Below are 24,156 nucleotides of genomic sequence, written 5' to 3' on the forward strand. Positions count from 1 at the left end.
ATGCAACAATCTCCTGTTGCTTCTATGAAGGCCATAATAGACGACATCACCAAACAGCTCCATAGTCACATACACAGCAAAGGAGAGATGTTGTTTACACCTAGTGATGTCAGTGGTATTGAGTGACATCACAGCACAGTGCTAAGGCTCCTGGGCCTGGACACAGCAGCGGCTGCAATATCTCAACGGAGAATACGTTTATATATATGTGTGTGTGTGCGCGTATATATATATATATATATATATATATATATATATATATATATATATATTTCTCCGCCGAAATCACTTTTAAACCCATTTCCACCTTTTTTTCCCTTCTCTTCCTCTTACTTTTTTTTCACGTTTTTTTACGTTTTTCTCCTTTTCGCCTCTTTTCTGGGCGTATTATTCTTCTTTTTCTTCTTTTTTTTCGTCTAATGCATACCCCATCAGTGCAGCAATGCTTATTCAATACCGCCAGCAGATGGAGACACTGGGGGATAATTTTCTAAGGATTTATACTGATTTTTCCTGTCTGAATTTGTCGCACAGAAAGTTGCAGGCCAAATATGTGTGACATTTCTGCGACTTTAGCTTCTAGAGCATTTTTACAACATTATACATAGGTGCTGAATACATAAAAAGCGACTGTTCAGCGACAGACAAGTCGCATCGGCTGAAAGTAGGCCAGAATGTCAGTCCATGTTGGAGCAGGTTTAGATACAGTCTAAAGTATAGATCTCAAAGTCTGTGCACAGAATTTAGCAAGGGCCTCGCACCTTCTGATGCATCAGGTAGGTGCACAATAGCATAGCCTAACCCTCTGTACTTTGGTCTATATTGATGCGGGACATAGACAGCCAGCTGATGACCAATCCATTAGTGCAATGGATGGCTGGAAGCATTTGTCTTTGCCTTTGCAATACCACAGAAGCAATGCATGGTCAATGTACAGCAATGACACACCTGTGTGAACAGCCAGGAGACCCCCCCCCCATGTTATGTTACATAGTTACATAGTTAGTACGGTCGAAAAAAGACATATGTCCATCAAGTTCAACCAGGGAATTAAGGGGTAGGGGTGTGGCGCGATATTGGGGAAGGGATGAGATTTTATATTTCTTCATAAGCATTAATCTTATTTTGTCAATTAGGAACATTCAGCACCCACCCGCTATCAAGGCAGCTGCCTATCATGTCATGCCCTACCTGCACAGGTGTGCTGGCTACTCAAATGATCCAATTAAGGAGGCCATTTAGTCAGCAGCAGCAGAAGTCCTGTGCCTGGACGCTCCAACAGCGGCCAGACACAAGCAGAAGCAGCAGAAGCAGCAGCAGCAGCACCACCTTTTGTTTTTTGGCTGCAGCAGCAGCAAGGCCCACAGGGCTGGCTAGCTGGCTAGCCAGCAAGCAGGTAGCAATGAAAGTAGGAATCTTTCTTTTTAACCCTGTAAGGGGGTGGTGCACTGTACCCGAAGATACTGCCATATCGGGTCAATGCATAGGGCGACGGAAGCAAGCTTCGAAATCGGCCCCCGTTCTCAAAAATCCATTTAATATATGGTCCCCAGATAGGGGACGTATCAGATATTAAACTGATAAGAACAGATTTTTTTTTTTTTTTTTTTATCTAAAGCCGAGGAACGTGCTTTCGATTCACCCAAAGTGCAAGAAAAAGTGCAAACGTGTTACACTAAAAAAACGTGCACAAAGGATGCGGTCTATCGCAAGCCCTTCTCCGATAGGAGAGAGGCCCCCCAACAAACCTTACCCTTCGCCTCCGGACCAAAAGGTACCTGCGAGGTTCCAGGTTCGATGTCCCTTTTCGCCGAAGCTACTAGGGGACCACAAATGCTCCCGGCATCCCCCTTGGCGTTAGCCAAGGTATCTGCCCGCAGAGCCGATTACGGTAGGTACCCTGCCAAGCAGGAGTACCCGGGGTGTTTGCAGGGAGGTGCGGAACCTAATGGCCACACACACCTCCCCTAGACCGCCAGGAGGGACACCCAGAAGGGCTACCGCATCCTGACAAATCCTGTGAACACACAACACGCAAAAAGTGACACAGTGACGAAAAATAAATAAATAAGTGAATGTGTGCAGATATACTGCCCGGACATCCGGCCGGATCTATAAAAATTTCTCTGATCCTAGCCAGAAGGCCGGGAATCAAGAGGTGAGTGCCACAAGGTGAAGAGATTATGGTGCCCGTGCTTCAACTCAGTGAGTCTATCCTCCCAGTGAGTTTCGGCACCTCGGGGTCACCACTCCCCGAGGCACAAAAGTACCTCGGCTCTAGACCCTCTCAGCCTCATGGCGAGACCCGGAGGGAACAGGTCACATCGGGGCAGCCGTCGAGCTGATTCCTCAGAACCAGCCCCGGAAAGCCCTGGTACACCTGCATCCTCCATGCAGCACCCATCCCCACCAGCATGAAAACTGATAAGAACAGATACTACACTTGATCTTAGCCAAAAGGCCGAGAAGCGATAACCGTGAAAGGGGCGGGCCCAACAAGGTCCCCTTCATGGGCACTATCACTGCTTGCTGTCAGGGAGGCTGCCAGACAATTTTCCATGCACACTCTGGGCTGGGGGGCAGTCAACCACCAGTACACACAGCAGAACCTAAACCCATACCATTATTGCTAAGCAGCAAGACAGGGGCCCATTGCACTCCCACGGGGCCTTTTTAAATGCAATCCATAACCCGGATTTGCCAGGAACCCTTCTTACTCCTCCTACTTGCATGTGACACTGGGCTTAGGATCTGCATAGGAAACACACACACAAGCACACACCTACCTTTGTTGCCTGCAGATGCCTCCTTGGCTGTCCCCAAACGGTATCAAACCAACACCCACGGGAAGCTGTAAGCATAGAGGACATGCCTGCACCCCATTGGACTTACCTGTGTGGGTTAAACCCGGGTTATTTGACAACCTATGGCGGTGATGGTTCTGCTCAGGCAGAGCAGTGCTGATGCTCCTCATAAAGCTGTCGCTGCTGTGAAGGTTCTAGGTGACATCACAAATCCCTATGGTTACATACACAACAAAGCTGGGTTGTTGTTGTTTACACTCTGCAAGGCCTGTGGAAGTGAGTGACATCATAGCACTGTAGTTCTGAGGGTTCTAGATGGATGCAACAATCTCCTGTTGCTTCTATGAAGGCCATAATAGACGACATCACCAAACAGCTCCATAGTCACATACACAGCAAAGGAGAGATGTTGTTTACACCTAGTGATGTCAGTGGTATTGAGTGACATCACAGCACAGTGCTAAGGCTCCTGGGCCTGGACACAGCAGCGGCTGCAATATCTCAACGGAGAATACGTTTATATATATGTGTGTGTGTGCGCGTATATATATATATATATATATATATATATATATATATATATATATTTCTCCGCCGAAATCACTTTTAAACCCATTTCCACCTTTTTTTCCCTTCTCTTCCTCTTACTTTTTTTTCACGTTTTTTTACGTTTTTCTCCTTTTCGCCTCTTTTCTGGGCGTATTATTCTTCTTTTTCTTCTTTTTTTTCGTCTAATGCATACCCCATCAGTGCAGCAATGCTTATTCAATACCGCCAGCAGATGGAGACACTGGGGGATAATTTTCTAAGGATTTATACTGATTTTTCCTGTCTGAATTTGTCGCACAGAAAGTTGCAGGCCAAATATGTGTGACATTTCTGCGACTTTAGCTTCTAGAGCATTTTTACAACATTATACATAGGTGCTGAATACATAAAAAGCGACTGTTCAGCGACAGACAAGTCGCATCGGCTGAAAGTAGGCCAGAATGTCAGTCCATGTTGGAGCAGGTTTAGATACAGTCTAAAGTATAGATCTCAAAGTCTGTGCACAGAATTTAGCAAGGGCCTCGCACCTTCTGATGCATCAGGTAGGTGCACAATAGCATAGCCTAACCCTCTGTACTTTGGTCTATATTGATGCGGGACATAGACAGCCAGCTGATGACCAATCCATTAGTGCAATGGATGGCTGGAAGCATTTGTCTTTGCCTTTGCAATACCACAGAAGCAATGCATGGTCAATGTACAGCAATGACACACCTGTGTGAACAGCCAGGAGACCCCCCCCCCATGTTATGTTACATAGTTACATAGTTAGTACGGTCGAAAAAAGACATATGTCCATCAAGTTCAACCAGGGAATTAAGGGGTAGGGGTGTGGCGCGATATTGGAGAAGGGATGAGATTTTATATTTCTTCATAAGCATTAATCTTATTTTGTCAATTAGGAACATTCAGCACCCACCCGCTATCAAGGCAGCTGCCTATCATGTCATGCCCTACCTGCACAGGTGTGCTGGCTACTCAAATGATCCAATTAAGGAGGCCATTTAGTCAGCAGCAGCAGAAGTCCTGTGCCTGGACGCTCCAACAGCGGCCAGACACAAGCAGAAGCAGCAGAAGCAGCAGCAGCAGCACCACCTTTTGTTTTTTGGCTGCAGCAGCAGCAAGGCCCACAGGGCTGGCTAGCTGGCTAGCCAGCAAGCAGGTAGCAATGAAAGTAGGAATCTTTCTTTTTAACCCTGTAAGGGGGTGGTGCACTGTACCCGAAGATACTGCCATATCGGGTCAATGCATAGGGCGACGGAAGCAAGCTTCGAAATCGGCCCCCGTTCTCAAAAATCCATTTAATATATGGTCCCCAGATAGGGGACGTATCAGATATTAAACTGATAAGAACAGATACTACACTTGATCTTAGCCAAAAGGCCGAGAAGCGATAACCGTGAAAGGGGCGGGCCCAACAAGGTCCCCTTCATGGGCACTATCACTGCTTGCTGTCAGGGAGGCTGCCAGACAATTTTCCATGCACACTCTGGGCTGGGGGGCAGTCAACCACCAGTACACACAGCAGAACCTAAACCCATACCATTATTGCTAAGCAGCAAGACAGGGGCCCATTGCACTCCCACGGGGCCTTTTTAAATGCAATCCATAACCCGGATTTGCCAGGAACCCTTCTTACTCCTCCTACTTGCATGTGACACTGGGCTTAGGATCTGCATAGGAAACACACACACAAGCACACACCTACCTTTGTTGCCTGCAGATGCCTCCTTGGCTGTCCCCAAACGGTATCAAACCAACACCCACGGGAAGCTGTAAGCATAGAGGACATGCCTGCACCCCATTGGACTTACCTGTGTGGGTTAAACCCGGGTTATTTGACAACCTATGGCGGTGATGGTTCTGCTCAGGCAGAGCAGTGCTGATGCTCCTCATAAAGCTGTCGCTGCTGTGAAGGTTCTAGGTGACATCACAAATCCCTATGGTTACATACACAACAAAGCTGGGTTGTTGTTGTTTACACTCTGCAAGGCCTGTGGAAGTGAGTGACATCATAGCACTGTAGTTCTGAGGGTTCTAGATGGATGCAACAATCTCCTGTTGCTTCTATGAAGGCCATAATAGACGACATCACCAAACAGCTCCATAGTCACATACACAGCAAAGGAGAGATGTTGTTTACACCTAGTGATGTCAGTGGTATTGAGTGACATCACAGCACAGTGCTAAGGCTCCTGGGCCTGGACACAGCAGCGGCTGCAATATCTCAACGGAGAATACGTTTATATATATGTGTGTGTGTGCGCGTATATATATATATATATATATATATATATATATATATATATATATATTTCTCCGCCGAAATCACTTTTAAACCCATTTCCACCTTTTTTTCCCTTCTCTTCCTCTTACTTTTTTTTCACGTTTTTTTACGTTTTTCTCCTTTTCGCCTCTTTTCTGGGCGTATTATTCTTCTTTTTCTTCTTTTTTTTCGTCTAATGCATACCCCATCAGTGCAGCAATGCTTATTCAATACCGCCAGCAGATGGAGACACTGGGGGATAATTTTCTAAGGATTTATACTGATTTTTCCTGTCTGAATTTGTCGCACAGAAAGTTGCAGGCCAAATATGTGTGACATTTCTGCGACTTTAGCTTCTAGAGCATTTTTACAACATTATACATAGGTGCTGAATACATAAAAAGCGACTGTTCAGCGACAGACAAGTCGCATCGGCTGAAAGTAGGCCAGAATGTCAGTCCATGTTGGAGCAGGTTTAGATACAGTCTAAAGTATAGATCTCAAAGTCTGTGCACAGAATTTAGCAAGGGCCTCGCACCTTCTGATGCATCAGGTAGGTGCACAATAGCATAGCCTAACCCTCTGTACTTTGGTCTATATTGATGCGGGACATAGACAGCCAGCTGATGACCAATCCATTAGTGCAATGGATGGCTGGAAGCATTTGTCTTTGCCTTTGCAATACCACAGAAGCAATGCATGGTCAATGTACAGCAATGACACACCTGTGTGAACAGCCAGGAGACCCCCCCCCCCCCATGTTATGTTACATAGTTACATAGTTAGTACGGTCGAAAAAAGACATATGTCCATCAAGTTCAACCAGGGAATTAAGGGGTAGGGGTGTGGCGCGATATTGGGGAAGGGATGAGATTTTATATTTCTTCATAAGCATTAATCTTATTTTGTCAATTAGGAACATTCAGCACCCACCCGCTATCAAGGCAGCTGCCTATCATGTCATGCCCTACCTGCACAGGTGTGCTGGCTACTCAAATGATCCAATTAAGGAGGCCATTTAGTCAGCAGCAGCAGAAGTCCTGTGCCTGGACGCTCCAACAGCGGCCAGACACAAGCAGAAGCAGCAGAAGCAGCAGCAGCAGCACCACCTTTTGTTTTTTGGCTGCAGCAGCAGCAAGGCCCACAGGGCTGGCTAGCTGGCTAGCCAGCAAGCAGGTAGCAATGAAAGTAGGAATCTTTCTTTTTAACCCTGTAAGGGGGTGGTGCACTGTACCCGAAGATACTGCCATATCGGGTCAATGCATAGGGCGACGGAAGCAAGCTTCGAAATCGGCCCCCGTTCTCAAAAATCCATTTTATATATGGTCCCCAGATAGGGGACGTATCAGATATTAAACTGATAAGAACAGATTTTTTAACTTGACTACCCTTACGGGGGCAACTTTATTAAAAATTAAATAATGTTAACAAAATTGTGCAAATATGTCAATAAATACAGTTACATATAAATAACATATTTACAACATATTAAAACATAAAATGGGCACTTGATGGCTTTACAAGATAGAATTCCATTCTTTTAAAAACCATTTTCTAGATAAAAGCGGAAATCTCTTCTTGTCTAAAAGATAGTACTGGTACATTTCATAAAAACAGATAGATAAAATGTCCTTCACAGATAAAACCTCATGCTTGAACAATAAAATATTCCTGGCCTTCCACAGAGCTGCCTTCACACAGTTTATGATCTTCCATGCAATAGTCTCTTGAGTCCGTGTTGGGCATTCCAGGCAACCATAAAAAACCACTGCAATATTTAAGTCTTTTAGTCCAGTTATCCTTTTTACCAGAGGGAGTATCTTTGTCCATATTTTCTGCGAGTAAAAACAAGTCCATATTAGATGGTGCACGGTCTCCTCTTGTCGGCATCCCTCCCTCGGGCAGGTTGCAGAGTTGGATAATCCTCTTCGGTGCTGGAATGCCCGGCATGGAAGACACTCGTGTGCGCAGCTCCAGGCCAGGTCCTTCTGTGAATTAAAAAGATAATTAATACTCAACATCTTCCAAATCTGTATACACTTCTGTTCGTTAAAATTTTTGATGGGAGTCACGGTACTGGTTTCTTTTATTTCCTTTAGTAGTTTTTTGCTATTGCACAGATCCTGAACACTTTTACCTTTAAAATTATATAAGTTTAAAATTTTTCCTAAAATCATGTATTGAGGGGGTAAATTCAAAGAATAAGGGCAACTTAAAACTGTAGAAAACCAGCCGTTCCTCCGCATAAAATAACCAGTATTAAAACGAACAAAATAAGACCAGTAGCTATCTTTAAAAATAGTAGTAAAACACATGCTAAAAAACTTTATTAAAAGGAAAGCTTTAAAATCTGGAAAATCCTTACCGCCCCTGGAGTTCGGTTTTATCACAATTTCTCTCTTTAATTTTTCGCTCTTAGAACTCCAAAAGAAAGTAAAACAAGCTTTTGTTATTTTCTTTAGAACCATTTCGGGGGGTGGGAAAACCAGACTTAAATACAATAAAATAGGTAAAAGCACCATTTTTGTAATTAAAACCTTCCCTTCCATTGTAAGTTCTCGCATGTTCCACATACATATTTTCTTATTTATTTTTTGAGCCACCAAGTCCCAGCTATTAAAACCATTATTAGACTCGTCAAAGGAGACACCTAAAATCTGCACCGACTCAGACACAGGGACGGGCACATCATACAAAGGCATTCCGCCTATGTTTAAAATGTTACTTTTGTTAAAATTGACTTTAAAACCGGAGGCACAATTAAAATATTGAATCTGTTTTAGCGTCTTCTGAAGCGATGGGGTGTCCCTGCAAAACACCGCAACATCGTCCATGTACCCCACTACCTTCGCCTCTAGTCCCCCTCCTCCTGGCAGGGGGACTCCATGGATCTGCTTATCCTTTCGTATTGTACATAAAAGAGGCTCTATTGCGCAAATGAAGAGTAGTGGGGACAAGGGACACCCCTGCTTCACTCCGGAATTTAAAATCACGCCCTGTGTCTTAAAACCATTTACTAAAATTTTACTAGTACAGTTATCATAAAAAGCTCTAAGAGACAATAAAAAGCCATCAGGTATACCCATTTTCTCTAAAACCTTAAAAAGATAAAAATGTGACACCCTGTCGAAAGCTTTTTCAAAATCTATGGATAAAACCGCCAGCTTTCCTTTTCTTAATTTGGTGTCGCTAATTACATCCTTTAAAAGGTTTAGGTTCTCCCATAAACTCCTCCCAGGCACCCCACAGACTTGGTTTGTATGAATTATTTTATGGATTACGTTCTTTAAGCGGTTAGCACACAGTTTCGCCATTATTTTATAGTCGCAGTTCAGAAGGGTGATTGGTCTCCAGTTTTTGAGTTCCGACCGGTCTCCCTTTTTGAATAGCAGGGAGACATCACCCTTCTTCCATGAGCCTGGGAGGATTTTAGACTTAAAGACTTCCGTAAAAAGGGAGAACAAATCTTCTTTTAAAATACCATAAAAAGTAACATAAAATTCAATGGGTATACCATCCGGCCCAGGCACTTTACCTGTTTTAAAACTCTTGACGGTCTCTAAAATCTCCTGCTCTGAAATATTCTGCAATAAAAAAGACTGTGAGACAGGATCTAAAAAATTGGTGATCTCCTTTAACGAGTCATTCATAAAACATTCATCAATGTGTTTTATATTAAAAAGATCCGCATAAAACTCTTGCACCTTTTTTAAAATACCCTGTACATCATTCACTCCTTCAATGTTTTCTATTAACCTTCTATTTTCATGTATTTTCTTAAAAAAATACCTGGAGCAGGTCTCGTTTTCCTCAAGATGCTGTATTCGAGACCTAAAGATAATTTCTTTTCCTTTCTGCTCCAGGCACTTAGTTATTTCTTTTTTAAGATCATGTACCTCCTTCTCCACCTCCATCCCATGTGCTCTGAATTTGTACAGGGTTTGCAGACGAGTATTTAGGATATTATAAAATTCACGTTTTTCTTTAGCTTTCCTAACCCCAACACGGATAAAAAATTCTTTTATTTTTAGTTTCATTTTTTCCCACCAGATACTGGTGGGAGTGTTGGGGTCTTTTACTCGTCTGCATTCCTTGTAAAAGGTGATAAAATCTGATAAAACCTGCGGATCTTCTAAAAGGGACACGTTTAACTTCCAGGCATTCCTACCAGTTCTCCTTTTAAAATCACTTTTAACTTTAAAATACAATAATTTATGGTCAGAAAAAACATTGGTAAAAAGATCACAGTTAAAAGGCAGTACTTGATAAGAACAAAAAATAAAATCTATCCTGGAGCTACAGCTTGCATTGCTCCAGGTAACACCGTCTTCCTCTGGTACGTTAAAATTACATTTTTTAAAAACATCAGTGAGATTAAAATCTAAAATCAAGTTTTTTAACATAAAAGACGTCTTGTCATAGTTCCTACTCACTGCGTTCGAAAAACGGCGTTCTCCCCTTAAAATACAATTAAAATCACCTGATAAAACAAGAGGACTAGAATTGTTAATAAAAAGGGGTAAAATCTCCAACATTTTTATTCTTTCATTCTTATCAGGAGAACCATAAAAATTTAAAAACTGCCATTTAATACCATTAATAAAAGCGTTGACCAATAAAATTCTGCCTGGTAAAATTTCGTTAAAACTCTCAATTAAAACGTTCCCTTTAAAAAGTATGGCGACCCCTGCTGATCTGGACTCATTTGATCCAGACCAGACTGATGGACCGTGCACCCAATCATCTTCATATTCTTTATAATTTAATCTGTGCGGGATGCCACATTCCTGCAGGAAAAGGACGGAAGCAGCAAAAACCGACAAGTAATTAAATAGGGCAACCCTTCTTACTCTGGCGCTCACACTTCTCACGTTCAAGGACAGACCGGACAACTCAGCCATGGGAATGTACAAGAAAACGTCTTACACCTCTGATTCCCCCTCCGAAGCCTCATACCCCCCAAAATCTGACTCAACTGTACGCATAGAGGAAGCAGGAGAGGAGGCACCATCACTCAGCCGACCCCCCTCCTCCATCATGATTGAGGCATAGTTGTTCTCGGGCATCCTGGCAATCAGGGCTCCAGACTCATTGGGTTCTTCCACCTCTTGCCCCTCCATAGGGGTCGGGTGTTCACTTAGTTCCGTCTCTGGTACCTCAGAGACGGTCACCCCTGAAACCTCCTCCTGGCAGGGAGGAGGGGGGGTATCCCCTATGGGGACCTGTGGAGGAACGTCACTTGGGTTCCCTGCATCCGCAGGTACTTCCATCGGCTCCCCCTGGACCGCCTCCGAATAGAGTCTTCTGGAGCCCCTCCGCCTTTTAACCTTCACCTCTCCACCCGGATCATCGCTCTCAGGGGGACCCTGAGCCAGAGGTTGCTGAGGAGCGGATTCGGCCGCCGTCTGCTCCTCTCTTAACCCAGCATGCTCCTGGGGGCCAGTTTTTCCACCACTTGCACGTTTTTTGGCCATCCTCTGCTCTTTAGGGTCCCCTCCTTTTGCCTGAGGGGGGTCTTTCTCCTTCTCCATCTCACCGCTTACCTCTTGTGGGGGGGTAATCACTGGCTCTGCTTGCCTCGGCTGGTGTCCCGGTTGCTGTCCTTGCTGCCTCCAGGGTTGCCACTGCTGCTCCGTCCTATGTCTGTGGGGACAAGAGGAGAAAAGGTGACCGAATTGTTGACAGAAATTGCACCTCCCTCCTCTTGTGCATTTCTCTGTCTCGTGCTGTGTGCTACCACATTTTTTGCATGTACTTTCACAGTTTTCTTTTGTGTGTCCATATCTGTGACACTTCCTGCAGTAGCTTGGCATCCCCGCATAAAAGAGGTCGCCACACATATTATTTATTTTAAAACGAGCTGGTGGTAGTTGTATTCCCCCTGGCAATCTGTCATCTTTTTTGCATGTAACCTGAAATCTCCACTTAGATGTCCAGATGCCACAGCTGTTCATGATTTTTCCTCTGCACTCAACCTTACTAAAATAGACTTGTAAAAACAACTCAACATCGTGTAGGTTGGCGAAAGGGGAATACATCTTTACTACCACCAGCTTAATATCGTCTAGAACGTGCTCAATAATCCGGACACCCTGAAGCTTTTTGTCTTTACTCGCAGCAGCTCTGGTAACAAAATCTCTGTGGATGCCATTTTGTGTGAACGTCACATCAAAAATTTTACGCTTCGGGTAGTCCTGGATTGCCAATATCTCGCCCTTCTGTATTCCGAAAACTCCTCCGAGCACGTCCTCTACTACGAATTTCAAATCGTCCGCCCTTTTGGTATCATCCGTGAGAATGACTCTCACGGTGTTTTTGATCCTTGCGTATGCCGGCACAGAACCTGGATCCGGATCATCATCCATGGTTCTAACCTCTCTCCACCCGAAGGTCTTGAGAGGCGATCGCTACTCGTTACCCTGGGACTAGGCCCTCTCCCCAATAGCAACAAGTGGGTGAAGCCCAGGCAATAAACCTGGGCGATCCCACAAGGCCGAGGAGAGGGGTACCCGAGTACCTTCTGACCAGATCTCCTGTATTACTACACTTGATCTTAGCCAAAAGGCCGAGAAGCGATAACCGTGAAAGGGGCGGGCCCAACAAGGTCCCCTTCATGGGCACTATCACTGCTTGCTGTCAGGGAGGCTGCCAGACAATTTTCCATGCACACTCTGGGCTGGGGGGCAGTCAACCACCAGTACACACAGCAGAACCTAAACCCATACCATTATTGCTAAGCAGCAAGACAGGGGCCCATTGCACTCCCACGGGGCCTTTTTAAATGCAATCCATAACCCGGATTTGCCAGGAACCCTTCTTACTCCTCCTACTTGCATGTGACACTGGGCTTAGGATCTGCATAGGAAACACACACACAAGCACACACCTACCTTTGTTGCCTGCAGATGCCTCCTTGGCTGTCCCCAAACGGTATCAAACCAACACCCACGGGAAGCTGTAAGCATAGAGGACATGCCTGCACCCCATTGGACTTACCTGTGTGGGTTAAACCCGGGTTATTTGACAACCTATGGCGGTGATGGTTCTGCTCAGGCAGAGCAGTGCTGATGCTCCTCATAAAGCTGTCGCTGCTGTGAAGGTTCTAGGTGACATCACAAATCCCTATGGTTACATACACAACAAAGCTGGGTTGTTGTTGTTTACACTCTGCAAGGCCTGTGGAAGTGAGTGACATCATAGCACTGTAGTTCTGAGGGTTCTAGATGGATGCAACAATCTCCTGTTGCTTCTATGAAGGCCATAATAGACGACATCACCAAACAGCTCCATAGTCACATACACAGCAAAGGAGAGATGTTGTTTACACCTAGTGATGTCAGTGGTATTGAGTGACATCACAGCACAGTGCTAAGGCTCCTGGGCCTGGACACAGCAGCGGCTGCAATATCTCAACGGAGAATACGTTTATATATATGTGTGTGTGTGCGCGTATATATATATATATATATATATATATATATATATATTTCTCCGCCGAAATCACTTTTAAACCCATTTCCACCTTTTTTTCCCTTCTCTTCCTCTTACTTTTTTTTCACGTTTTTTTACGTTTTTCTCCTTTTCGCCTCTTTTCTGGGCGTATTATTCTTCTTTTTCTTCTTTTTTTTCGTCTAATGCATACCCCATCAGTGCAGCAATGCTTATTCAATACCGCCAGCAGATGGAGACACTGGGGGATAATTTTCTAAGGATTTATACTGATTTTTCCTGTCTGAATTTGTCGCACAGAAAGTTGCAGGCCAAATATGTGTGACATTTCTGCGACTTTAGCTTCTAGAGCATTTTTACAACATTATACATAGGTGCTGAATACATAAAAAGCGACTGTTCAGCGACAGACAAGTCGCATCGGCTGAAAGTAGGCCAGAATGTCAGTCCATGTTGGAGCAGGTTTAGATACAGTCTAAAGTATAGATCTCAAAGTCTGTGCACAGAATTTAGCAAGGGCCTCGCACCTTCTGATGCATCAGGTAGGTGCACAATAGCATAGCCTAACCCTCTGTACTTTGGTCTATATTGATGCGGGACATAGACAGCCAGCTGATGACCAATCCATTAGTGCAATGGATGGCTGGAAGCATTTGTCTTTGCCTTTGCAATACCACAGAAGCAATGCATGGTCAATGTACAGCAATGACACACCTGTGTGAACAGCCAGGAGACCCCCCCCCCATGTTATGTTACATAGTTACATAGTTAGTACGGTCGAAAAAAGACATATGTCCATCAAGTTCAACCAGGGAATTAAGGGGTAGGGGTGTGGCGCGATATTGGGGAAGGGATGAGATTTTATATTTCTTCATAAGCATTAATCTTATTTTGTCAATTAGGAACATTCAGCACCCACCCGCTATCAAGGCAGCTGCCTATCATGTCATGCCCTACCTGCACAGGTGTGCTGGCTACTCAAATGATCCAATTAAGGAGGCCATTTAGTCAGCAGCAGCAGAAGTCCTGTGCCTGGACGCTCCAACAGCGGCCAGACACAAGCAGAAGCAGCAGAAGCAGCAGCAGCAGCACCACCTTTTGTTTTTTGGCTGCAGCAGCAGCAAGGCCCACAGGGCTGGCTAGCTGGCTAGCCAGCAAGCAGGTAGCAATGAAAGTAGGAATCTTTCTTTTTAACCCTGTAAGGGGGTGGTGCACTGTACCCGAAGATACTGCCATATCGGGTCAATGCATAGGGCGACGGAAGCAAGCTTCGAAATCGGCCCCCGTTCTCAAAAATCCATTTAATATATGGTCCCCAGATAGGGGACGTATCAGATATTAAACTGATAAGAACAGATACTACACTTGATCTTAGCCAAAAGGCCGAGAAGCGATAACCGTGAAAGGGGCGGGCCCAACAAGGTCCCCTTCATGGGCACTATCACTGCTTGCTGTCAGGGAGGCTGCCAGACAATTTTCCATGCACACTCTGGGCTGGGGGGCAGTCAACCACCAGTACACACAGCAGAACCTAAACCCATACCATTATTGCTAAGCAGCAAGACAGGGGCCCATTGCACTCCCACGGGGCCTTTTTAAATGCAATCCATAACCCGGATTTGCCAGGAACCCTTCTTACTCCTCCTACTTGCATGTGACACTGGGCTTAGGATCTGCATAGGAAACACACACACAAGCACACACCTACCTTTGTTGCCTGCAGATGCCTCCTTGGCTGTCCCCAAACGGTATCAAACCAACACCCACGGGAAGCTGTAAGCATAGAGGACATGCCTGCACCCCATTGGACTTACCTGTGTGGGTTAAACCCGGGTTATTTGACAACCTATGGCGGTGATGGTTCTGCTCAGGCAGAGCAGTGCTGATGCTCCTCATAAAGCTTTCGCTGCTGTGAAGGTTCTAGGTGACATCACAAATCCCTATGGTTACATACACAACAAAGCTGGGTTGTTGTTGTTTACACTCTGCAAGGCCTGTGGAAGTGAGTGACATCATAGCACTGTAGTTCTGAGGGTTCTAGATGGATGCAACAATCTCCTGTTGCTTCTATGAAGGCCATAATAGACGACATCACCAAACAGCTCCATAGTCACATACACAGCAAAGGAGAGATGTTGTTTACACCTAGTGATGTCAGTGGTATTGAGTGACATCACAGCACAGTGCTAAGGCTCCTGGGCCTGGACACAGCAGCGGCTGCAATATCTCAACGGAGAATACGTTTATATATATGTGTGTGTGTGCGCGTATATATATATATATATATATATATATATATATATATATATATATATATATATTCTCCGCCGAAATCACTTTTAAACCCATTTCCACCTTTTTTTCCCTTCTCTTCCTCTTACTTTTTTTTCAAGTTTTTTTACGTTTTTCTCCTTTTCGCCTCTTTTCTGGGCGTATTATTCTTCTTTTTCTTCTTTTTTTTCGTCTAATGCATACCCCATCAGTGCAGCAATGCTTATTCAATACCGCCAGCAGATGGAGACACTGGGGGATAATTTTCTAAGGATTTATACTGATTTTTCCTGTCTGAATTTGTCGCACAGAAAGTTGCAGGCCAAATATGTGTGACATTTCTGCGACTTTAGCTTCTAGAGCATTTTTACAACATTATACATAGGTGCTGAATACATAAAAAGCGACTGTTCAGCGACAGACAAGTCGCATCGGCTGAAAGTAGGCCAGAATGTCAGTCCATGTTGGAGCAGGTTTAGATACAGTCTAAAGTATAGATCTCAAAGTCTGTGCACAGAATTTAGCAAGGGCCTCGCACCTTCTGATGCATCAGGTAGGTGCACAATAGCATAGCCTAACCCTCTGTACTTTGGTCTATATTGATGCGGGACATAGACAGCCAGCTGATGACCAATCCATTAGTGCAATGGATGGCTGGAAGCATTTGTCTTTGCCTTTGCAATACCACAGAAGCAATGCATGGTCAATGTACAGCAATGACACACCTGTGTGAACAGCCAGGAGACCCCCCCCCCATGTTATGTTACATAGTTACATAGTTAGTACGGTCGAAAAAAATATGTCCATCAAGTTCAACCAGGGAATTAAGGGGTAGGGGTGTGGCGCGATATTGGGGAAGGGATGAGATTTTATATTTCTTCATAAGCATTAATCTTATTTTGTCAATTAGGAACATTCAGCACCCACCCGCTATCAAGGCAGCTGCCTATCATGTCATGCCCTACCTGCACAGGTGTGCTGGCTACTCAAATGATCCAATTAAGGAGGCCATTTAGTCAGCAGCAGCAGAAGTCCTGTGCCTGGACGCTCCAACAGCGGCCAGACACAAGCAGAAGCAGCAGAAGCAGCAGCAGCAGCACCACCTTTTGTTTTTTGGCTGCAGCAGCAGCAAGGCCCACAGGGCTGGCTAGCTGGCTAGCCAGCAAGCAGGTAGCAATGAAAGTAGGAATCTTTCTTTTTAACCCTGTAAGGGGGTGGTGCACTGTACCCGAAGATACTGCCATATCGGGTCAATGCATAGGGCGACGGAAGCAAGCTTCGAAATCGGCCCCCGTTCTCAAAAATCCATTTAATATATGGTCCCCAGATAGGGGACGTATCAGATATTAAACTGATAAGAACAGATACTACACTTGATCTTAGCCAAAAGGCCGAGAAGCGATAACCGTGAAAGGGGCGGGCCCAACAAGGTCCCCTTCATGGGCACTATCACTGCTTGCTGTCAGGGAGGCTGCCAGACAATTTTCCATGCACACTCTGGGCTGGGGGGCAGTCAACCACCAGTACACACAGCAGAACCTAAACCCATACCATTATTGCTAAGCAGCAAGACAGGGGCCCATTGCACTCCCACGGGGCCTTTTTAAATGCAATCCATAACCCGGATTTGCCAGGAACCCTTCTTACTCCTCCTACTTGCATGTGACACTGGGCTTAGGATCTGCATAGGAAACACACACACAAGCACACACCTACCTTTGTTGCCTGCAGATGCCTCCTTGGCTGTCCCCAAACGGTATCAAACCAACACCCACGGGAAGCTGTAAGCATAGAGGACATGCCTGCACCCCATTGGACTTACCTGTGTGGGTTAAACCCGGGTTATTTGACAACCTATGGCGGTGATGGTTCTGCTCAGGCAGAGCAGTGCTGATGCTCCTCATAAAGCTGTCGCTGCTGTGAAGGTTCTAGGTGACATCACAAATCCCTATGGTTACATACACAACAAAGCTGGGTTGTTGTTGTTTACACTCTGCAAGGCCTGTGGAAGTGAGTGACATCATAGCACTGTAGTTCTGAGGGTTCTAGATGGATGCAACAATCTCCTGTTGCTTCTATGAAGGCCATAATAGACGACATCACCAAACAGCTCCATAGTCACATACACAGCAAAGGAGAGATGTTGTTTACACCTAGTGATGTCAGTGGTATTGAGTGACATCACAGCACAGTGCTAAGGCTCCTGGGCCTGGACACAGCAGCGGCTGCAATATCTCAACGGAGAATACGTTTATATATATGTGTGTGTGTGCGCGTATATATATATATATATATATATATATATATATATATATATATATCTCCGCCGAAATCACTTTTAAACCCATTTCCACCTTTTTTTCCCTTCTCTTCCTCTTACTTTTTTTTCACGTTTTTTTACGTTTTTCTCCTTTTCGCCTCTTTTCTGGGCGTATTATTCTTCTTTTTCTTCTTTTTTTTCGTCTAATGCATACCCCATCAGTGCAGCAATGCTTATTCAATACCGCCAGCAGATGGAGACACTGGGGGATAATTTTCTAAGGATTTATACTGATTTTTCCTGTCTGAATTTGTCGCACAGAAAGTTGCAGGCCAAATATGTGTGACATTTCTGCGACTTTAGCTTCTAGAGCATTTTTACAACATTATACATAGGTGCTGAATACATAAAAAGCGACTGTTCAGCGACAGACAAGTCGCATCGGCTGAAAGTAGGCCAGAATGTCAGTCCATGTTGGAGCAGGTTTAGATACAGTCTAAAGTATAGATCTCAAAGTCTGTGCACAGAATTTAGCAAGGGCCTCGCACCTTCTGATGCATCAGGTAGGTGCACAATAGCATAGCCTAACCCTCTGTACTTTGGTCTATATTGATGCGGGACATAGACAGCCAGCTGATGACCAATCCATTAGTGCAATGGATGGCTGGAAGCATTTGTCTTTGCCTTTGCAATACCACAGAAGCAATGCATGGTCAATGTACAGCAATGACACACCTGTGTGAACAGCCAGGAGACCCCCCCCCCATGTTATGTTACATAGTTACATAGTTAGTACGGTCGAAAAAAGACATATGTCCATCAAGTTCAACCAGGGAATTAAGGGGTAGGGGTGTGGCGCGATATTGGGGAAGGGATGAGATTTTATATTTCTTCATAAGCATTAATCTTATTTTGTCAATTAGGAACATTCAGCACCCACCCGCTATCAAGGCAGCTGCCTATCATGTCATGCCCTACCTGCACAGGTGTGCTGGCTACTCAAATGATCCAATTAAGGAGGCCATTTAGTCAGCAGCAGCAGAAGTCCTGTGCCTGGACGCTCCAACAGCGGCCAGACAACAAGCAGAAGCAGCAGAAGCAGCAGCAGCAGCACCACCTTTTGTTTTTTGGCTGCAGCAGCAGCAAGGCCCACAGGGCTGGCTAGCTGGCTAGCCAGCAAGCAGGTAGCAATGAAAGTAGGAATCTTTCTTTTTAACCCTGTAAGGGGGTGGTGCACTGTACCCGAAGATACTGCCATATCGGGTCAATGCATAGGGCGACGGAAGCAAGCTTCGAAATCGGCCCCCGTTCTCAAAAATCCATTTAATATATGGTCCCCAGATAGGGGACGTATCAGATATTAAACTGATAAGAACAGATACTACACTTGATCTTAGCCAAAAGGCCGAGAAGCGATAACCGTGAAAGGGGCGGGCCCAACAAGGTCCCCTTCATGGGCACTATCACTGCTTGCTGTCAGGGAGGCTGCCAGACAATTTTCCATGCACACTCTGGGCTGGGGGGCAGTCAACCACCAGTACACACAGCAGAACCTAAACCCATACCATTATTGCTAAGCAGCAAGACAGGGGCCCATTGCACTCCCACGGGGCCTTTTTAAATGCAATCCATAACCCGGATTTGCCAGGAACCCTTCTTACTCCTCCTACTTGCATGTGACACTGGGCTTAGGATCTGCATAGGAAACACACACACAAGCACACACCTACCTTTGTTGCCTGCAGATGCCTCCTTGGCTGTCCCCAAACGGTATCAAACCAACACCCACGGGAAGCTGTAAGCATAGAGGACATGCCTGCACCCCATTGGACTTACCTGTGTGGGTTAAACCCGGGTTATTTGACAACCTATGGCGGTGATGGTTCTGCTCAGGCAGAGCAGTGCTGATGCTCCTCATAAAGCTGTCGCTGCTGTGAAGGTTCTAGGTGACATCACAAATCCCTATGGTTACATACACAACAAAGCTGGGTTGTTGTTGTTTACACTCTGCAAGGCCTGTGGAAGTGAGTGACATCATAGCACTGTAGTTCTGAGGGTTCTAGATGGATGCAACAATCTCCTGTTGCTTCTATGAAGGCCATAATAGACGACATCCCCAAACAGCTCCATAGTCACATACACAGCAAAGGAGAGATGTTGTTTACACCTAGTGATGTCAGTGGTATTGAGTGACATCACAGCACAGTGCTAAGGCTCCTGGGCCTGGACACAGCAGCGGCTGCAATATCTCAACGGAGAATACGTTTATATATATGTGTGTGTGTGCGCGTATATATATATATATATATATATATATATATATATATAAATATATATATTTCTCCGCCGAAATCACTTTTAAACCCATTTCCACCTTTTTTTCCCTTCTCTTCCTCTTACTTTTTTTTCACGTTTTTTTACGTTTTTCTCCTTTTCGCCTCTTTTCTGGGCGTATTATTCTTCTTTTTCTTCTTTTTTTTCGTCTAATGCATACCCCATCAGTGCAGCAATGCTTATTCAATACCGCCAGCAGATGGAGACACTGGGGGATAATTTTCTAAGGATTTATACTGATTTTTCCTGTCTGAATTTGTCGCACAGAAAGTTGCAGGCCAAATATGTGTGACATTTCTGCGACTTTAGCTTCTAGAGCATTTTTACAACATTATACATAGGTGCTGAATACATAAAAAGCGACTGTTCAGCGACAGACAAGTCGCATCGGCTGAAAGTAGGCCAGAATGTCAGTCCATGTTGGAGCAGGTTTAGATACAGTCTAAAGTATAGATCTCAAAGTCTGTGCACAGAATTTAGCAAGGGCCTCGCACCTTCTGATGCATCAGGTAGGTGCACAATAGCATAGCCTAACCCTCTGTACTTTGGTCTATATTGATGCGGGACATAGACAGCCAGCTGATGACCAATCCATTAGTGCAATGGATGGCTGGAAGCATTTGTCTTTGCCTTTGCAATACCACAGAAGCAATGCATGGTCAATGTACAGCAATGACACACCTGTGTGAACAGCCAGGAGACCCCCCCCCCCATGTTATGTTACATAGTTACATAGTTAGTACGGTCGAAAAAAGACATATGTCCATCAAGTTCAACCAGGGAATTAAGGGGTAGGGGTGTGGCGCGATATTGGGGAAGGGATCAGATTTTATATTTCTTCATAAGCATTAATCTTATTTTGTCAATTAGGAACATTCAGCACCCACCCGCTATCAAGGCAGCTGCCTATCATGTCATGCCCTACCTGCACAGGTGTGCTGGCTACTCAAATGATCCAATTAAGGAGGCCATTTAGTCAGCAGCAGCAGAAGTCCTGTGCCTGGACGCTCCAACAGCGGCCAGACACAAGCAGAAGCAGCAGAAGCAGCAGCAGCAGCACCACCTTTTGTTTTTTGGCTGCAGCAGCAGCAAGGTCCACAGGGCTGGCTAGCTGGCTAGCCAGCAAGCAGGTAGCAATGAAAGTAGGAATCTTTCTTTTTAACCCTGTAAGGGGGTGGTGCACTGTACCCGAAGATACTGCCATATCGGGTCAATGCATAGGGCGACGGAAGCAAGCTTCGAAATCGGCCCCCGTTCTCAAAAATCCATTTAATATATGGTCCCCAGATAGGGGACGTATCAGATATTAAACTGATAAGAACAGATACTACACTTGATCTTAGCCAAAAGGCCGAGAAGCGATAACCGTGAAAGGGGCGGGCCCAACAAGGTCCCCTTCATGGGCACTATCACTGCTTGCTGTCAGGGAGGCTGCCAGACAATTTTCCATGCACACTCTGGGCTGGGGGGCAGTCAACCACCAGTACACACAGCAGAACCTAAACCCATACCATTATTGCTAAGCAGCAAGACAGGGGCCCATTGCACTCCCACGGGGCCTTTTTAAATGCAATCCATAACCCGGATTTGCCAGGAACCCTTCTTACTCCTCCTACTTGCATGTGACACTGGGCTTAGGATCTGCATAGGAAACACACACACAAGCACACACCTACCTTTGTTGCCTGCAGATGCCTCCTTGGCTGTCCCCAAACGGTATCAAACCAACACCCACGGGAAGCTGTAAGCATAGAGGACATGCCTGCACCCCATTGGACTTACCTGTGTGGGTTAAACCCGGGTTATTTGACAACCTATGGCGGTGATGGTTCTGCTCAGGCAGAGCAGTGCTGATGCTCCTCATAAAGCTGTCGCTGCTGTGAAGGTTCTAGGTGACATCACAAATCCCTATGGTTACATACACAACAAAGCTGGGTTGTTGTTGTTTACACTCTGCAAGGCCTGTGGAAGTGAGTGACATCATAGCACTGTAGTTCTGAGGGTTCTAGATGGATGCAACAATCTCCTGTTGCTTCTATGAAGGCCATAATAGACGACATCACCAAACAGCTCCATAGTCACATACACAGCAAAGGAGAGATGTTGTTTACACCTAGTGATGTCAGTGGTATTGAGTGACATCACAGCACAGTGCTAAGGCTCCTGGGCCTGGACACAGCAGCGGCTGCAATATCTCAACGGAGAATACGTTTATATATATGTGTGTGTGTGCGCGTATATATATATATATATATATATATATATATATATATATATATATTTCTCCGCCGAAATCACTTTTAAACCCATTTCCACCTTTTTTTCCCTTCTCTTCCTCTTACTTTTTTTTCACGTTTTTTTTACGTTTTTCTCCTTTTCGCCTCTTTTCTGGGCGTATTATTCTTCTTTTTCTTCTTTTTTTTCGTCTAATGCATACCCCATCAGTGCAGCAATGCTTATTCAATACCGCCAGCAGATGGAGACACTGGGGGATAATTTTCTAAGGATTTATACTGATTTTTCCTGTCTGAATTTGTCGCACAGAAAGTTGCAGGCCAAATATGTGTGACATTTCTGCGACTTTAGCTTCTAGAGCATTTTTACAACATTATACATAGGTGCTGAATACATAAAAAGCGACTGTTCAGCGACAGACAAGTCGCATCGGCTGAAAGTAGGCCAGAATGTCAGTCCATGTTGGAGCAGGTTTAGATACAGTCTAAAGTATAGATCTCAAAGTCTGTGCACAGAATTTAGCAAGGGCCTCGCACCTTCTGATGCATCAGGTAGGTGCACAATAGCATAGCCTAACCCTCTGTACTTTGGTCTATATTGATGCGGGACATAGACAGCCAGCTGATGACCAATCCATTAGTGCAATGGATGGCTGGAAGCATTTGTCTTTGCCTTTGCAATACCACAGAAGCAATGCATGGTCAATGTACAGCAATGACACACCTGTGTGAACAGCCAGGAGACCCCCCCCCCATGTTATGTTACATAGTTACATAGTTAGTACGGTCGAAAAAAGACATATGTCCATCAAGTTCAACCAGGGAATTAAGGGGTAGGGGTGTGGCGCGATATTGGGGAAGGGATGAGATTTTATATTTCTTCATAAGCATTAATCTTATTTTGTCAATTAGGAACATTCAGCACCCACCCGCTATCAAGGCAGCTGCCTATCATGTCATGCCCTACCTGCACAGGTGTGCTGGCTACTCAAATGATCCAATTAAGGAGGCCATTTAGTCAGCAGCAGCAGAAGTCCTGTGCCTGGACGCTCCAACAGCGGCCAGACACAAGCAGAAGCAGCAGAAGCAGCAGCAGCAGCACCACCTTTTGTTTTTTGGCTGCAGCAGCAGCAAGGCCCACAGGGCTGGCTAGCTGGCTAGCCAGCAAGCAGGTAGCAATGAAAGTAGGAATCTTTCTTTTTAACCCTGTAAGGGGGTGGTGCACTGTACCCGAAGATACTGCCATATCGGGTCAATGCATAGGGCGACGGAAGCAAGCTTCGAAATCGGCCCCCGTTCTCAAAAATCCATTTAATATATGGTCCCCAGATAGGGGACGTATCAGATATTAAACTGATAAGAACAGATACTACACTTGATCTTAGCCAAAAGGCCGAGAAGCGATAACCGTGAAAGGGGCGGGCCCAACAAGGTCCCCTTCATGGGCACTATCACTGCTTGCTGTCAGGGAGGCTGCCAGACAATTTTCCATGCACACTCTGGGCTGGGGGGCAGTCAACCACCAGTACACACAGCAGAACCTAAACCCATACCATTATTGCTAAGCAGCAAGACAGGGGCCCATTGCACTCCCACGGGGCCTTTTTAAATGCAATCCATAACCCGGATTTGCCAGGAACCCTTCTTACTCCTCCTACTTGCATGTGACACTGGGCTTAGGATCTGCATAGGAAACACACACACAAGCACACACCTACCTTTGTTGCCTGCAGATGCCTCCTTGGCTGTCCCCAAACGGTATCAAACCAACACCCACGGGAAGCTGTAAGCATAGAGGACATGCCTGCACCCCATTGGACTTACCTGTGTGGGTTAAACCCGGGTTATTTGACAACCTATGGCGGTGATGGTTCTGCTCAGGCAGAGCAGTGCTGATGCTCCTCATAAAGCTGTCGCTGCTGTGAAGGTTCTAGGTGACATCACAAATCCCTATGGTTACATACACAACAAAGCTGGGTTGTTGTTGTT

The 24,156-nt window shown here is 45.2% G+C and overlaps 8 non-coding genes and 2 pseudogenes across 8 annotated transcripts; all 10 read right to left on the reverse strand.

Annotated features, from left to right (window-relative positions):
- Positions 1-1,438: 1,438 nt before the first annotated feature.
- LOC130310443 (U2 spliceosomal RNA) lies at positions 1,439-1,623 on the reverse strand. The gene has a single exon (XR_008858964.1). It is a non-coding gene; the product is annotated as a U2 spliceosomal RNA (small nuclear RNA).
- Positions 1,624-2,313: 690 nt separating this feature from the next.
- LOC130310448 (U2 spliceosomal RNA) lies at positions 2,314-2,473 on the reverse strand (annotated as a pseudogene).
- A 2,084-nt stretch (positions 2,474-4,557) lies between these two features.
- Positions 4,558-4,748, reverse strand: LOC130310487 (U2 spliceosomal RNA). Its single transcript, XR_008858999.1, has one exon. It is a non-coding gene; the product is annotated as a U2 spliceosomal RNA (small nuclear RNA).
- Positions 4,749-6,837: 2,089 nt separating this feature from the next.
- Positions 6,838-7,025, reverse strand: LOC130310436 (U2 spliceosomal RNA). Its single transcript, XR_008858960.1, has one exon. It is a non-coding gene; the product is annotated as a U2 spliceosomal RNA (small nuclear RNA).
- Positions 7,026-12,063: 5,038 nt separating this feature from the next.
- Positions 12,064-12,196, reverse strand: LOC130310456 (U2 spliceosomal RNA; annotated as a pseudogene).
- Positions 12,197-14,272: 2,076 nt separating this feature from the next.
- Positions 14,273-14,463, reverse strand: LOC130310488 (U2 spliceosomal RNA). Its single transcript, XR_008859000.1, has one exon. It is a non-coding gene; the product is annotated as a U2 spliceosomal RNA (small nuclear RNA).
- A 2,088-nt stretch (positions 14,464-16,551) lies between these two features.
- Positions 16,552-16,742, reverse strand: LOC130310489 (U2 spliceosomal RNA). The gene has a single exon (XR_008859001.1). It is a non-coding gene; the product is annotated as a U2 spliceosomal RNA (small nuclear RNA).
- A 2,083-nt stretch (positions 16,743-18,825) lies between these two features.
- Positions 18,826-19,016, reverse strand: LOC130310261 (U2 spliceosomal RNA). The gene has a single exon (XR_008858791.1). It is a non-coding gene; the product is annotated as a U2 spliceosomal RNA (small nuclear RNA).
- A 2,089-nt stretch (positions 19,017-21,105) lies between these two features.
- On the reverse strand, positions 21,106-21,296 carry LOC130310262 (U2 spliceosomal RNA). Its single transcript, XR_008858792.1, has one exon. It is a non-coding gene; the product is annotated as a U2 spliceosomal RNA (small nuclear RNA).
- A 2,085-nt stretch (positions 21,297-23,381) lies between these two features.
- Positions 23,382-23,572, reverse strand: LOC130310263 (U2 spliceosomal RNA). The gene has a single exon (XR_008858793.1). It is a non-coding gene; the product is annotated as a U2 spliceosomal RNA (small nuclear RNA).
- Between the last annotated feature and the right edge of the window lie 584 nt (positions 23,573-24,156).

Source organism: Hyla sarda, unplaced genomic scaffold, assembly GCF_029499605.1.
Source record: "Hyla sarda isolate aHylSar1 unplaced genomic scaffold, aHylSar1.hap1 scaffold_157, whole genome shotgun sequence".
Taxonomy (NCBI): domain Eukaryota; kingdom Metazoa; phylum Chordata; class Amphibia; order Anura; family Hylidae; genus Hyla; species Hyla sarda.